This window comes from Euprymna scolopes, chromosome 16 (assembly GCF_053919585.1).
Source record: "Euprymna scolopes isolate OS-2025 chromosome 16, ASM5391958v1, whole genome shotgun sequence".
Classification (NCBI taxonomy): Eukaryota; Metazoa; Mollusca; class Cephalopoda; order Sepiida; family Sepiolidae; genus Euprymna; species Euprymna scolopes.
In genome coordinates, this window is record NC_136497.1 from 120,472,035 (window position 1) to 120,490,754 (window position 18,720).

Sequence of the window (18,720 nt, forward strand, 5' to 3'; positions counted from 1 at the left end):
ATTAATTATGATTTAAACAATATCAGTAACATCTAACACATATTCAATAAAGTAGAAATCATCATGGCGTCAGTTTCCGGTCAATTTCATTGCTTTACGAGAGTCGTCCAGAAAGTAAATGCACTTTAACCAGCGATGAACGATGGCTGTGCGTGGGCGCCTGGAGCCCGGTTTGTCATACCAGGTGCGTTCTAAAATTAAACCGCCTAGTTTTTTTTTAAATCAAAACGTGTAACAGCTACAAAGATAAAAGTAGTACCTTTAAAACAAGCGATCTTTTGTGCTATGACATCCATTTTCTTACATTGTCCCATCCATTTTTATTGAACTTTTGCAAATTCAATTACGCAACTCTGCTTCAGACTAACGTTCATAGGAGGGGTTGTTTTTTTTTTAAATCTCGCATCATCAATATCCGCAACAGGGAAAGAAACTTCTAGGTCATGATTGAATGCGGTCAGTCCTTAGAGCAATACAATTTGCAATATCCTTTTATCTAATCGGGCGGGAGTAAAAAACGCAGTCACTACTTTAAGAACACCTTCTTACTTGGTATTATTTAAATTCATCGGACTACTGTTCTCATCTTGAGTGTGATTTTAACATTGTTTTGGTCGCTGTAACCTCCGACCTTCTTTATGTGTATCTTGTCAGACTTGTAGAGTACTTGGAAAAATCAATTGTAAAAAGTGATATTTTCCTGAAGGTTAGAGTGTCAATTCTCAATACAATACAGTTGCGATTACTTCGACCTATACGTTGTGAAATTAACACTCAATATGAGAGCAGTAGTTAATGAATCAGAATAATAAGAATAATCTATCCTCATCTCAAAAATTCAGAAGCCTTCGTACTTGGATTTATTATTTTGAATAAATTTATATCTATGATCTACACATATTTTTATTTTAGACGTTCAAGTGATATTGTTATTGTTATTATATGAATGAATCATAGCCGTCATAATTCAAACTATTCAGTGCGTTTATGAAGTAAGATCGATATTATGGGAAGTTATGTGAATATCGATGTTATGTATGTTTTAGTGTTGTTGGAAATGTGAAAATTAGCCTGGATTTCAATCTAATATATACTCGGTTGGAGTTATTTTGTTAATCAGGAGAGTTTATACTTTACACTAATTCTAGACGTTTTCGTGGAGATTTATGTAAAACAAGTGTAAATTGTTTGTTTAAAAAAATGACCATGTAATGCAGGAGTACATCAATTCTAACATCAATGTTTCTTTCGTAAATAAAATAGCAACCCATCTTTAACGTCGTACCACATATTTTTAAATATTTATTTTCTATGTTTATTCTACATCAGTCAAGTTTCGCATGTCTTCAAATAAAGAGCGAATACTGGTAATATATGAACAGTTGCAGTTTATGAACTTTTCGTTTTGTCTATTATTTGGATTCTTCGGATTAATATTCTCATCTTTTTTGTCTCCACAACCTTTCGATCGATTTAACCTCCGACTGTCTTCAGGTGTATATTGTAGAACTCGGGAATGTTTCTGCCGAACTTGGGAATTTAGACAGAATTTCTAACAGAAACCCTTAATTAAGTTCACGGAGGCAGCATGATCTCGTTCGGTCAACAATGACTGGACAGCGGTCTTAAGTAATTCGCAATTATATTTTTCGGTCGCTCATAATGAGAATTGAACCTTCAACCTTCAAGAGAATATTACTTATACAACTGATTTTTCCAAGTACTCTAACCACTGCGCCAGGGGTACTGGTGGACACTCAAGATAAGAACAGTAGTCGGAAGAGTCCAAAAAATGTGAATAACCAATCCTCATCTCCAAAATTCAGAAACGTAATTTTCGTTTGATACACACACACACACACACACACACACACACACACACATATATATATATATATATATATCTTTTTGTCGCTACGTTTGTCTGTGTCTGTTTGAATTTTTTCCTCAGAATAAAAACTGAGATAATTTGGCTAAAATGTTGTACGGGCCAATGTTATTACAAGGTGCAGCGAACTAAGTATTATCCGCAATTATTGCTTATTTGGCATTTATATACATTAGTAACAATAATACATATTCGAAATCTACAGATTTGGCTGTAATTTAGTATGGAGTTTTACTATGGTGGATAACGCCAACTAAACATAAAATATCTGTTCGGTGCACAATGCAGAGTTCATAAAGAATTTTAGTGTCAAGATAATAAAATAAAATTTGACAATATAAAACCATCATTTTGGCAAAAATCATTCTAAGTCAACGGGCTGCACAACTTGTCTGTTTTTAACATGCAAAAATATTTATTACATACACACAAACACACACACATGCATATATATATATATGTGTGTGTGTGTGTGCGTGTGTACATAAAGATGTTAGCTCGTCAAAAACAAGGAAATCATATAGCCTGTTAAGTATATATATATGTGTAATGTGTGTATGTACATATATATATATGTATGCATTTATATATATATATATATATATAACTACTTCATTAACTCACAAAAATTAATACACGAAATTATAAATTTATGCGTAAACTTCAACAGTGCTCAATACGAAGGTAGAGCTAGTTAGTAATTTATAAAATATATATGGCGATCAAGCTACACTGAATATTCCTCGTTTAATCCACTCTAGGATTCCAGGCATAAGCCTGAAGAATCGTAGAGTGGATGAAACGCGGAATATTCAGTATCGCTTAATCGCCATATATATATATATATATATATATATATATATATATATATATATATATATATATAATAACTTACTATATACATATATATATATATATATATTATAACTTACTATATACATATATATATTATATATATATATATATATATATATATATATATATACACTCAACAGAATTAAACAGATATATTCAGGAAAATGGTCTAAAGCCGAAGGAAAATGCGCTCACTCTATTATGTGAACAAAGAAACCGGTTACTAAATTGTTGCCTGATGCTAATAAGGTGTGCGCCGCATATAAATTCGTTATAAAAGCAAAGCTGTATTCAGTGTCTATTCAGCCAGATTGACCTTTTCAACGAGACAGTGGGTGCTGAGAGAATAGAAAGCTTCCCCATTGTTTCCGTCTCAGGCATTCTTTAGGCGCTCTTACTCTTTGTCGGAATATGTAGCCTGGTGAAAAGAATTTACAGACAGAGACATACATATATATGTACATATATGCAAGAATTTATACACACACGCATATATATATATATATATATATATATATATATATATGTACATGTGTCTGTGTGTGTGATATTTTTTATCTACATCAGCAGGTAATAAATAACAGTGCCTGAAGAATTCCTAACATATATATATATATATATATATATATATATATATATATATTACACACAGCAATATATATATATATATTACACACACAGACACAGACACACACACACACTCACACACACACACATACATATATATATATATATATATATATGGTGGGGTGTGGATATATATACATATATATATATATATATATATATATATATATATATATATATATATATATGGTGGGGTGTGGATATATATACATATATATATATATATATATATATATATATATATGGTGGGGTGTGGATATATATACATATATATATATTTATATGGGGGTGTATGCGCGTGTGTGTGTGTGTGTGTGCTTTTGGTGTGTCAGTATGTATATGTGCTTGTATGTTTGTACAAGATTTAAATAAAAGTTACAAAATAAAGATTTGGAGGTTTCAGTTAAAAAAACATAATGCTCTGGCCAAGAGCACGTGCCTAAAAGAAATGACTAATAAAATCAAGAAAACAGAAAAAAAAACATTAGGTTCTAATACAGTGATAAAGAAATGGCTGAAGAAATAAAAAAGGAGAGGAATAATGTAACGAAATAAAAGCTTTTCGACTGAAACCAAAAAGTAAATAAATAGAATGGAAAATGATATGAAAGATCTACTATCAGATTATGTATATGGTATTCTTGTCTAATTTGGGTGAGTGGTGAATATCTGCCTTTTATGAGAGTTCATGATATGGTAGAGAAACATATTTCTTTCTTAGAACTGAACGCCTGTGGAACGCCTGTGTTTCGTCTGCCTGCTTCCCTCCTAACTACAACCTGGATGTCTTCAAGTCCAAGGTAAACAAATTTCTGAGTAACCGCCCCCTTAAGTAGACACTTTAAATATCCACACTAACGTACTGTACTTACTATAACCCTTATCCCTGAGTGGCTTCCGGGCCTTGATATGTGGTATCCACCTTGTAAAAAAAATATTCGTAATTTCTTTACTCCTAGCAATTATTTCTTCTTTGCAACATGTCTCACACATACGTGATGTTGCTATTCTCAGTATTTTCTATAAATATTATTAAAAAAATTTGTTGGTTTTTTTTTTATACTCCGTTATAATATAGATTCGTATTCTAGTATGTTTATTAAAAAAAATTAGACTTGTAGAACTTGCTTCGTGATCTTTTTTGTTGATTCTGAAAACAAAATTAAATATGGGAAGATCTTAAGTGAGAAAATAATAACTAAAGAAATAAGGATGAACGTGAGAATGAAAGTGCATGACAAAATTATAAAAAAAGAATAAAATACAGGAATGTAGACAGGGTGAAAAACAACAGGGTTAACTGATGAGGTGAAAAGGAATGAGAAAAAAACAGTGAAGTATGTCGTGAATGCACAGTCAACAAGGCATAAAAAAATGAACAAGTTCAGCACTTGCACCCCCCCTTAATCCTCAAAAGTCTTCAGGGGGCGTAAAATTATTGTGAAAATTAGCAATGCAGTTTTAGGCCTTAACGCATGTAAATTTTATTTCTGCACCATGCAAAAAATAAAAAAAATAATCCATCATTTGCCCCCTCCCATTTAGCCCCCAAAAGTCCTCAAGGCCTTAACGTATTTAAATTTAATTTCAGCACCATGCAAAACTGCTATATAGACATACGAAGAAAATTTTGGCCAAATATGGTAAAATAGTCCCAAAAGTGGACTGTTGTTATTAACCTGAAAAGAGCTCATGGGGCAAACCCAAAAGTTATCGCGAAATATAGACAGACAAAATTATATAGAAATAAGTAAGTTACAACTTTTCAGAAAGTTTTGATAGAATCCAAGGCCTCAATGATTAATGAATTCGCGAATCCAATCAATTACTTAACGAGAATTGTAACAAGGATGGAAGTAAATAAATAAACGAATTATTTCAGGACGAAAGAAGTGATTAGCGAGATAAATAAGTGGATAAAAAAGTAAAAGGTAGTTTTCATCGAACAATGAAAAATAGAAATATATATCTAAGAAATACATATCTCAATAAAAAATAAAAATACATATCTCAATGAAAAATAGAAATACACATCTCAATGAAAAATAGAAATACACATCTCAATGAAAAATAGAAATACACATCTCAATGAAAAATAGAAATACACATCTCAATGAAAAATAGAAATACATATCTCAATGAAAAATAAAAATACACATCTCAATGAAAAATAGAAATACATATCACAATGAAAAATAAAAATACACATCTCAATGAAAAATAGAAATACATATCTCAATGAAAAATAGAAATACACATCTCAATGAAAAATAGAAATACATATCACAATGAAAAATAAAAATACACATCTCAATGAAAAATAGAAATACATATCTCAATGAAAAATAAAAATACATATCTCAATGAAAAATAGAAATACACATCTCAATGAAAAATAGAAATACATATCTAAATGAAAAATAAAAATACACATCTCAATGAAAAATAGAAATACACATCTCAATGAAAAATAGAAATACATATCTCAATGAAAAATAGAAATACACATCTCAATGAAAAATAGAAATACATATCTCAATAAAAAATAAAAATACATATCTCAATGAAAAACAGAAATACATATCTCAATGAAAAATAAAAATACATATCTCAATGAAAAATAGAAATACATATCTCAATGAAAAATATGAATACATATCTCAATGAAAAATAAAAATACATATCACAATGAAAAATAAAAATACATATCTAAATGAAAAATATAAATACATATCTCAATGAAAAATAGAAATACATATCTCAATGAAAAATAGAAATGCATATCTCAATAAAAAATAAAAATACATATCCCAATGAAAAATATAAATACACATCTCAATGAAAAACAGAAATACATATCTAAATGAAAAATATAAATACATATCTCAATGAAAAATAGAAATACATATCTCAATGAAAAATAGAAATACATATCTCAATAAAAAATAAAAATACATATCTCAATGAAAAATATAAATACATATCTAAATGAAAAATAAAAATACATATCTCAATGAAAAATTGTAATACATATCTCAATGAAAAATAGAAATACATATCTCAATGAAAAATAAAAATACATATCTCAATGAAAAATATAAATACATATCTCAATGAAAAATAAAAATACATATCTCAATGAAAAATATAAATACATATCTCAATGAAAAATAAAAATACATATCTCAATAAAAAATATAAATACATATCTCAATGAAAAATATAAATACATATCTCAATAAAAAATATAAATACATATCCCAATGAAAAATATAAATACACATCTCAATGAAAAATAGAAATACATATCTCAATGAAAAATAGAAATACATATCTCAATAAAAAATATAAATACATATCTCAATGAAAAATATAAATACATATCTCAATAAAAAATAAAAATACATATCTCAATAAAAAATATAAATACACATCTCAATAAAAAATATAAATACATATCTCAATAAAAAATATAAATACACATCTCAATGAAAAATAAAAATACATATCTCAATGAAAAATATAAATACATATCTCAATAAAAAATATAAATACATATCTCAATGAAAAATAAAAATTCATATCTCAATGAAAAATAGAAATACATATCTCAATAAAAAATATAAATACATATCTCAATGAAAAATAAAAATACATATCTCAATGAAAAATAGAAATACATATCTCAATAAAAAATATAAATACATATCTCAATGAAAAATAAAAATACATATCTCAATGAAAAATAGAAATACATATCTCAATAAAAAATATAAATACATATCCCAATGAAAAATATAAATACATATATCAATGAAAAATAAAAATACATATCTCAATGAAAAACAGAAATACATATCTCAATGAAAAATAAAAATACATATCTAAATGAAAAATATAAATACATATCTCAATAAAAAATAAAAATACATATCCCAATGAAAAATATAAATACACATCTCAATGAAAAATAGAAATACATATCACAATGAAAAATAGAAATACATATCACAATGAAAAATAAAAATACATATCCCAATGAAAAATATAAATACACATCTCAATGAAAAATAAAAATACATATCTGAATGAAAAATAGAAATACATATCTCAATGAAAAATAAAAATACATATCACAATGAAAAATAAAAATACATATCCCAATGAAAAATATAAATACACATCTCAATGAAAAATAAAAATACATATCACAATGAAAAATAAAAATACATATCTAAATGAAAAATAGAAATACATATCTCAATGAAAAATATAAATACACATCTCAATGAAAAATAGAAATACATATCACAATGAAAAATAAAAATACATATCACAATGAAAAATAAAAATACATATCTCAATGAAAAATAGAAATACATATCTCAATGAAAAATAAAAATACATATCTCAATGAAAAATAAAAATACATATCTCAATGAAAAATAGAAATACATATCTCAATGAAAAATAGAAATACACATCTCAATGAAAAATAAAAATACACATCTCAATGAAAAATAGAAATACACATCTCAATGAAAAATAAAAATACATATCTCAATGAAAAATAGAAATACATATCTCAATGAAAAATAAAAATACATATCTCAATGAAAAATCGAAATACATATCTCAATGAAAAATAGAAATACATATCTAAATGAAAAATAAAAATACACATCTCAATGAAAAATAGAAATACATATCCCAATGAAAAATATAAATACATATCCCAATGAAAAATATAAATACATATCTCAATAAAAAATATAAATACATATCCCAATGAAAAATATAAATACACATCTCAATGAAAAATAGAAATACATATCTCAATAAAAAATATAAATACATATCTCAATAAAAAATATAAATACATATCTCAATAAAAAATATAAATACATATCCCAATGAAAAATATAAATACACATCTCAATGAAAAATAAAAATACATATCTCAATGAAAAATATAAATACATATCTCAATAAAAAATAGAAATACATATCTCAATGAAAAATAAAAATACATATCTCAATGAAAAATATAAATACATATCTCAATGAAAAATAAAAATACATATCTCAATGAAAAATAAAAATACATATCTCAATAAAAAATAAAAATACATATCTCAATGAAAAACAGAAATACATATCTCAATGAAAAATAAAAATACATATCTCAATGAAAAATAAAAATACACATCTCAATGAAAAATAAATATACGTATCACAATTAAAAATAGAAATACATATCACAATGAAAAATAGAAATACATATCTCAATGAAAAATAGAAATACATATCTCAATAAAAAATATAAATACATATCTCAATGAAAAATAAAAATACATATCTCAATGAAAAATATAAATACATATCTCAATAAAAAATATAAATACATATCTCAATAAAAAATATAAATACATATCTCAATAAAAAATATAAATACATATCTCAATAAAAAATATAAATACATATCTCAATGAAAAATAGAAATACATATCTCAATAAAAAATATAAATACATATCTCAATGAAAAATAAAAATACATATCTCAATGAAAAATAAAAATACACATCTCAATGAAAAATAAAAATACATATCTCAATGAAAAATAGAAATACATATCTCAATAAAAAATATAAATACATATCTCAATGAAAAATAAAAATACATATCTCAATGAAAAATAGAAATACATATCTCAATAAAAAATATAAATACATATCCCAATGAAAAATATAAATACATATCTCAATGAAAAATAAAAATACATATCTCAATGAAAAACAGAAATACACATCTCAATAAAAAATAGAAATACATATCTAAATGAAAAATATAAATACATATCTCAATAAAAAATAAAAATACATATCCCAATGAAAAATATAAATACACATCTCAATGAAAAATAAAAATACATATCTAAATGAAAAATATAAATACATATCTCAATGAAAAATAAAAATACATATCTCAATGAAAAATAAAAATACACATCTCGATGAAAAATAAAAATACATATCTAAATGAAAAATATAAATACATATCTCAATAAAAAAAAATACATATCCCAATGAAAAATATAAATACACATCTCAATGAAAAATAGAAATACATATCACAATGAAAAATAAAAATACATATCACAATGAAAAATAAAAATACATATCCCAATGAAAAATATAAATACACATCTCAATGAAAAATAAAAATTCATATCTCAATGAAAAATAGAAATACATATCTCAATGAAAAATAGAAATACATATCACAATAAAAAATTAAAATACATATCCCAATGAAAAATATAAATACACATCTCAATGAAAAATAAAAATACATATCACAATGAAAAATAAAAATACATATCTAAATGAAAAATAGAAATACATATCTCAATGAAAAATAGAAATACATATCTCAATGAAAAATAAAAATATATATCTCAATGAAAAATAAAAATACATATCTCAATGAAAAATAGAAATACATATCTCAATGAAAAATAGAAATACACATCTCAATGAAAAATAAAAATACACATCTCAATGAAAAATAGAAATACACATCTCAATGAAAAATAAAAATACATATCTCAATGAAAAATAGAAATACATATCTCAATGAAAAATAAAAATACATATCTCAATGAAAAATAGAAATACATATCTCAATGAAAAATAGAAATACATATCTAAATGAAAAATAAAAATACACATCTCAATGAAAAATAGAAATACACATCTCAATGAAAAATAGAAATACATATCCCAATGAAAAATATAAATACATATCCCAATGAAAAATATAAATACACATCTCAATGAAATATAAAAATACATATCTCAATGAAAAATAGAAATACACGTCTCAATGAAAAATAAAAATACACATCTCAATGAAAAATAAATATACGTATCACAATGAAAAATAGAAATACATATCACAATGAAAAATAGAAATACATATCTCAATGAAAAATAAAAATACATATCGCAATGAAAAATAGAAATACATATCTCAATGAAAAATAAAAATACACATCTCTATGAAAAAATAGAAATACACATCTCAATGAAAATAGAAATACACATCTTAATGAAAAATAGAAATACATATCTTAATGAAAAATAGGAATACTCATCTCAATGAATAATATAAATTATAAAATTATTAAATTGCGAATGAATAAATATGGACATAAAAGACATTGACGACATCTTTAGGAAAGCAACAAGGAAAGAAATTATATTTTAAAGAATAAACAAAGAAAGAAGGGTTGGTACCTCAAGGATATAAATGAATAAAGTTAATTTTACAGGATAAAAATAAAAAGAGGGCCATTTAATACAGATAATAAAATAAAAGAAATTCAATATTGAAAAATAAAATAAACAACAGAAATTCAAAAAAAAAATAACACTGGTCATCAATAAAATTGTTCTCTCTATGTTTTTGCCACACTTTTTTCAAAAACTACATTGGTTTTGCATAATCAAGTTCCTGAGTTGTTACCCCATGTTTTTTATTTAAGTTTTCGTTCACATGTACGTATATGTGGAGCATTTGAGAAGTTAGTCAAGGTAAAATGTCATGTCGAATAATTTTTTGTTAGGAAATGTTTATTTTAATATCAAGAAGTATTCAGGACCGATAGTTAGTAGTGATTATGTCGAAAAGCGATCAATTTGAAATTTTAAAACCTCGAAACCTTCTATTAATTTGTTGGACACAACATAAAGTTGGTGGATCAAATTTGGTGGCTTTGAAAATAAAGGAAGTTCATCACTTACCATGACACTGGTCAACAATATCTTTGTAACTTTTTTACATTTTGAGATGAGAACTGATTGTTTATATTACTTGTTTTAATCAGACAACAACCAACAAGCCTGATGACAGCTGAAGGCCAAACCGACCGAAACGTTGCACAAATAAGATGAGAACAATACTTCGCTCAATGACACAAATGCTTTTCATATGAAGCTCGGTTTAATCAAGTTTTTCACTAAGAATATGGGTAAGAATGGTAACTACTTTACTTACTTGTATCAGGTTTTTTTAAGGATTGACCATGAAGTAGTTAAAGCTGGAATCTTTGACGATCCTCCGATCCGGCAGCTCATCAGAGACACAAAGTTCGAAAACTGAATGAACGAATTGGAAGAGGAGCATTTATTCAGCAACTGAAGATGTTTCTTGATAACAATGAGGTCAGAAAATACGCAGAACTTGTAAACACGCTGATTGCTTTCATAAACATCGGCTGTTACATGGCTACATATTTTCTTATATTGACTCGTTTCTGAGAACCTGGGATAAATGAGTGATAACCAGTGTGAAATATTCCATCGGAAACTACAAAAGATGCCCACCGGGTATCTGGGTCGCTGGGATGCAGTCATGATGACTGACTACTGTTGGAATATGAAAAGAGACCCCCCACCAACGTTAAGCATTCCAGGAGTTCAATGAAACAGAATTGATATATGAAGTATTACTAATTATGAAGCAACATGCAATATACGTGTATGTACCTTTACAAATGTCCACCATTACGTTTACAGCAATCGATGTTTCTATCAGGAAATCAATATATGTGTTGTTGGTAAAATCTTTTTTTCTTTTGATAAAAATCAGCTGATAATGTTACAAAAATGTAATCAATTTTATCACGAGGTGTGATTTTATTTTTCAAATCAACAAAAGAGTCTGATCTGATGGAGAGAAACAGACACAATTTCCTTGTTCATCAGTGCAAAAATACCCCAAATAATTCGTAGAAATCTAGAAAACATTCGAAACGTAAAAACGTGTAGTTCAGTATAATCAAACGAAATTATATAGTTAAAGGACGAATGACATTTTGATAGGAAGAATGATGCAGCAACAACGATCGGGCGTCTGAAGCAAGTGAATAAAAAAGAAGGAATTACATTTTGAGGAAAAACAAATACGGATGTGTTAAACATTGTAAAGGAAGGAAGTAAATATAGGATTTTTATGACGATAAAAGAAGAATATCTATTTAATTTAATCAATTTGAAGTATGCGAATATGAGGAAAGAAGGGATAAGCGTTTGAACAGAATAAGTAAAGAATTGCCCGGAAACCTAAAGTATGGAAATATTTGAATAAAAAGATAAGGAATTATTAAAATGTTGTTTTGATATAAATGGAATTATACAAATATCAAAGGTTTATTTTCTCGAACAAATAGACAGATTCGAAACATCCATATAAATCTTATTGCAATAGTTACATTAGATTTTCCGATTATCTTACGCTGTAAACTACATCCGTTTTCAATCTTTATCCTATGTAAACAACCTAACAAACTCCGATCATTTGTCTTGCATATTTCTATTTTGAAGATTCTGTGGTCTGACGTTAAAAAAGAAAATTCAGTTCCTATTAGGTTTGTGCAAAAATAATGTCGTTTGCTTTGACGTCCAACTGCATGTCAAAAAAGTCATTATTTTTGCACAAACCTAAGATTTCCATGCTACATTTCTATCCTGGGTCAATTCATCAAAAAAAAACATCCCTTCTAAGCCGATGCTATTTTTAGTTTATTTACAAGGTGATCACCACCTATCAAGGCCCGGAAGCTACTCAGGGATAAGGGTTATTGCATGTACAGTACCTTAGTCTGGGGATTTAATAAAAGTGTCTACTTAAGGGGGGATCATCAGGAATTTATTTACGTTGGACTTGAAGACATCCAGGTTGTAGTCAGGTGGGAAGCAAGCTGACGGAACAGAGTTCCACAGGCGTGCATTTCTAAGAAAGAAGCTTTGTTCGTGAAATCTACGTTTTGATTTACGCACAAATAAAGAGTGGGGCAAATTTTGACAGTGGTTTCGGCTAGATGGGTGTTTTTCGTAAAAGATTGGCGAGGGGGACTATAGATTGGAGTTCAGACAAGCACCTGCAATGGAAATAACGATAAAACAAAGATAGGCTCGCAATGTCTCTTCTGTGGGGGAGAGGTTGCAGGGCAGAGAAAAGGGCATGCCCCACCAATTCCCGAAGTCTATTTTTGACTCTGTCAAGGCAGGATAGGCTGTTTTTAGCAGCCCGTGCCCAGAGATGGCAGCAGTATTCCATCCTTGGACGTACTTGGCTTTTATACATATAGAGAATTGCATCAGTAGTGAAATATCTTCTGGAGCGGTAGAAGGATCCCACCATCTTTCCAGCGACCTTGGCAACAGACTTGATGTACGTGTTCCATTTCAGATCAGGAGTAAAGGTCAAACCCAGAAGCTTGTCAAAACACGGGGTCTCACCCAGACGAGAGCCATCCATCACAATTGATGACAGATGGGGATCAGAGCGAAGGTGATGTAAAGATAGAAGCTTGGTATTAGATATCTTAAAGGTAACCAACCACGTCTTCCCCCACTGAAACACGCGCTCGAGATCAGAGGAGAGAGAATCTGAGAGAACTTTGTCATTCACAGCCTTTGATGTGTTGCCATAGATGGTCGTGTCATCAGCATAGATGTCAACGAATGATTTAAGTATGTGTTTAGGGACATCATTGATGTAGATTAGCAAAAGAGTTGGACCCACGATGGACCCCTGAGGGACTCCAGCATTAATATTGCAGGCTTCTGATTTTTGTCCATCGACCACTACTCTTATGAGCCTATCAGAGAGAAATGAGTCAATGATAGAGAAACATTTACAGTTATACCGTAGCTGGAAATCTTGTGAAGTAGGCGTTTATGCCATACCTTTTCAAAGGCCTTTGATATGTACAGAGCAATTGCCCTAGAAAGAAAGCCTTTGTCAAGAGATTAACTAATCCTATGAGATATAATCGTTAGCACATCTGCGGTAGATCTTGCAAAACGGAAACCATATTGTGTGTCACTAAGAAGGTTATTTCTGCTGAGGTGGTTGACTATTTCTCTATTTAATATGGATTCCAGCAACTTGCTCATGAGGCACGGGAGACTTATTGGTCTGTACTGAGAGGGAGATGACTTATCACCTGAATTCTTAAATACAGGACATACTGATCAGGTTTTCCAGGGTGTTGGAACACATTTCTCTTTAGGGAAACGCTTAAACAGTTTCTTAAGTATGGGAGCAAGTTCTGGTTGAAGCTTTTTTCACACTATAATTGGGATGCCGTCGGGGCCATTTGCTTTACTGGAATCAAGGTTCTTGATTAGTTTGGCGACCTCATGCACAGATATTTGTATGTTACCTAGCGTGTTCTGTGTTATAGGAGGAGATATGGGGAGTTGATGGCCTTCGTCGCATAGGGTAGAATTAGCTGACCTTGTGGCTTCCTTTACTAGTGAACAGGAACACTTTCCTTTTAAATATAATTGTATGTTATTGCGTTTTCGCGAAGAATGAGAAACCAGTGAATTGTGCGAGAAAATCGGCAAAAGAGAATAAATTTTATATATAACGGAAAGGTATTTATTGTATATAAAAATGTTTTTCACTACTTATGAAGGTATGACCACAATGCTATGAACGGTCTTATTTATAACCACGGTAAGGACAATCAACCAATGAGAAGCTTCTCGAATATGTTGGCACATCTGGGCAGGTGCATCCTTTAGTCTATCCTTGTTAGCAGGCTTAAAAAACGAATCCACACTCTAAACGGTTTAACCATATTACGACATCTATCCGTCGTTGACATGTTGCATACTTGTTCCTGTTTTTCAACTATTTTAATGGAATGTGCTCTGGTGAACTGGAAGCAATTATATTCACTCGAAGTAAATACACCCGACTAATCCGACAAACAGCAAAAATCCAACACTGTTGAGATCCTTAGTTGCTGGAAAACCTATTCATGTCACTCTATTCATTACTTCCCTCAAACTGCTAGACTTTTCAACGTTTTTCTGGGTTACTGCTTCCTTGAATTTATTGATATGCAGAATTTCAAGTGCAATGTCAACAGATATTTCGCCACCCAACTCCCTACAGAGACTCTCTGTAATTTTGGTTTAAAATAGTAGCCCTTTACATCCAAAACGCAGTGTGCTTTATATACGGGGAAAAAAAGAAAATAAGGCTTTATTTTTCATTTAGGGGCCACTTAAAATATGGTACTATGTTACATTTAGGGGTCACTTAAAATATTTAACTATGTTACATTTAGGGGTCACTTAAAATATGGTACTATGTCACATTTAGGGGCCACTTAAAGTATAGTACTATGTTACATTTAGGGGTCACTTAAAATATGTCACATTTAGGGGCCACTTAAAATATAGTACTATGTTACATTTATGGGCCACTTAAAATATGGTGCAATGTTACATTTAAGGGCCACTATAAATATGGAACTATTTTAAATTAATGGGCCACTTAAAATATGGTACTATGTTACATTTATGGGACACTTTAAATATGGTACTATGTTACATTTAGGGACCACTTAAAATATGGTGCTATGTTACATTTAAGAGTCACTTAAAATATGGTACTATGTTACATTTAGGGACCACTTGAAATATGGTACTATGTTACATTTAGGGGCCACTTATTATATGGTGCTATGTTACATTTAAGGGTCACTTAAAACATGGTACTATGTTACATTTAAGGGCCACTTAAAATATGGTACTATATTACATTTAGGGGCCACTTTAAACATGGTACTATGTTAGATTTAGGGGGCACTTAAAATATGGTACTATGTCACATTTAGGGGCCACTTAAAATATGGTACTATGTCACATTTAGGGGCCACTTAAAATATGGTACTATGCTACAAGAACAGTGATATCAGTTTACTCGTCTCAAGAAGAAGGTATAGTTAGATGAAAACTCGGTTTTTAAGGTTGGTAAATTCACTTTATTTCAAAAGTGTGCCTGACATTCCGAAAATAAATAAATGCATCACTCGAGAATTCTTTCTATATTAGACATCGATCTCATTATTTTACGAAATATTCGACATATACAAAGGTTGCAACAAAATTATTGCCTTCTATTTTCGTTTCGCCCAAATGGATCAGAGGGGGTTTTAAATTGCACTGTTATAATGACTGAACTGATGCATTCATCAACTGAAAATGCAATCTCTTCGTTACAGATATTGGGAATGGTAGTGATAATTCATAAAATAAATTCTAGGGCAAAAAATGCCGCTTCTTGTAATGGCTCACTCCTGTATTCAAAGCTCTTTAACATATTTTAACTTATAAAAATAGAATGCAGTGTTTTTGTATATCTATACTCCTATAAAGTTTGGTTCTTTCGTGCACTAATATTCATATGAACCCCCCTTTTTTGTTCTATTTATTGAAAAACTAGTCTGAGTGCCCGGCGTTTCACGAGTGTTTGTAGGTGTTGAAAATAAATGTTATAGTAGGCAGGAAGGCTCGAACCCGTGATGCGAAGGTAAAATAGAAAGTGGCGCTGTTTGTAACGGTGTTGGTTGAGCAAAATAAAAAGGAAAATTGCGAGCTAAAAAAAAATGGTTGTAGACAGGCAAGCTCGAACTCGTACTGAGAAGGCGGAAAAGAAAGTGCAAAAAAAAGGACCCGTTAGCTGTTGCGCCCATCGCCAAACCGGATGTTACGCGGGGTTTATTTAAGGCTAGACTATCGAAAAGAGGCGATGACTTTCAAAAATATCGGCGAAAAACGCAACCCTATCCTGTAGAAAAGTGCCCAGTTTAGGGTGAACAAATTAATGTTTTTGGTCATTTTTTTTTATATTTGTCGTCCGAAGGGTTGAGCTTCCAAATTATACCGACCTCTTGAAAATCTGTGGCCTCTGTCGAATACTTTTTGTGAGATATACATGCATACATACATTTAAACAGACAGGTAAGGTTTATATTTTAGAAGTAAATGCAACTTTGTTATATATAGGTCGTAGAATTGCATTCATGTGCAAAATATCTTGCTAATTTGAATATTCTTTAAAACCTTCATTGTATCTAATTCCCTATTAGTTTTTTTTTTCGGTTTTCTTATCGGATGATCATCTTTACTAAACTATTACGTGTAATTATATTCATGCAGATATTCTATATGATTTATACTTGCGTAATATCTGCGAAAAAAAGTTATATTAAACAGAAATATCTTTCTATATATATTCATGTATGCGTATATATATTTGTTTAAAATATGTTACCTACCAAACTCCTCTGTCAGTTTTTGGTCTACAGACATGAAACTTAATATATAGGTATTCGAACCCATGCAAAACTTTATTTTTGAGTTTTTACCGTGGAAAATCGGCGCAAATGTGTGGAAAGTAAAAAAAAAACGGAATTTCCCAGATGATGATCGAACGACGGAATTACGTATATACATGCGTAACGTAATAGCTATATTGCATGTTTTAATTTTTAGCTTTGCAACAAACATGTCTTTATAGCTTAGTAGCTTAGGCATTAACGCCAATATATGCGATTGGATGGAGAATATATTGGCTAATATATATATATATATATATATATATATATGTATATGTGTATGTAACTCTTTATATATATATATATGTATATATGTATGTAACTATTTATATATATATAAATATGTATATAAGCTTGTATATGTATGCATATATATATATATTTATATATATATATATATATATATATATATATATATATATATATAACCTTGTATAATAAGATATGCGATTCTTTCAAGATTTCTATAAAGCTAAGATTTGATACCATGTTTAGTAATCGTCCGGTTCAATGGAAGATGGTATTTGATGATATCTTGCCAGAATTAAAGGAAACGCTATCGACAGTATTTCGGGCAAAACAGGAAGTCTAAGACGAGCAGCTGACAAGAATTTTGCCACGATTGCCGGAAAAAGTCAGTTGGGGTTTTCCATAGTTATACTTCGCCGCCGTCCGTCTGTATTCAATAAATGTATCAAGTCTGAGATGGAGAAAGGCCAAGAATAAGTCAGCTAAAGTGTACTATATTGATGTCACGAACGAATGTTTATATGACTAAGAATAAGATAAAACTCGATGAGAAAAAAAAAGATTGTGGCATGGGTGGTAGTAATTCCGAGTTTAAAAAGTGTAACAATGAATATATTAGGAACGGAATAACATCTGAGATACAACGTGTGATTTAAAAAATATAGAATATAATACTATTTAAAACGTTATTGTTAGAGACCACCGAAAATCTAATTTACAAACTTGGACGTAAAGAATCGATAGAAAATGTTATTTTCTAATTTAAACCAGACAGAACCAGAAAAATGCAATTGTATGCCTAGAAGTAAAGATTCAACAAAATCTGCGATTCAAACAATATATTGGTAAACAAATGAAAATACGATCGCTATTTGAGCATTACATATCTTGGTTC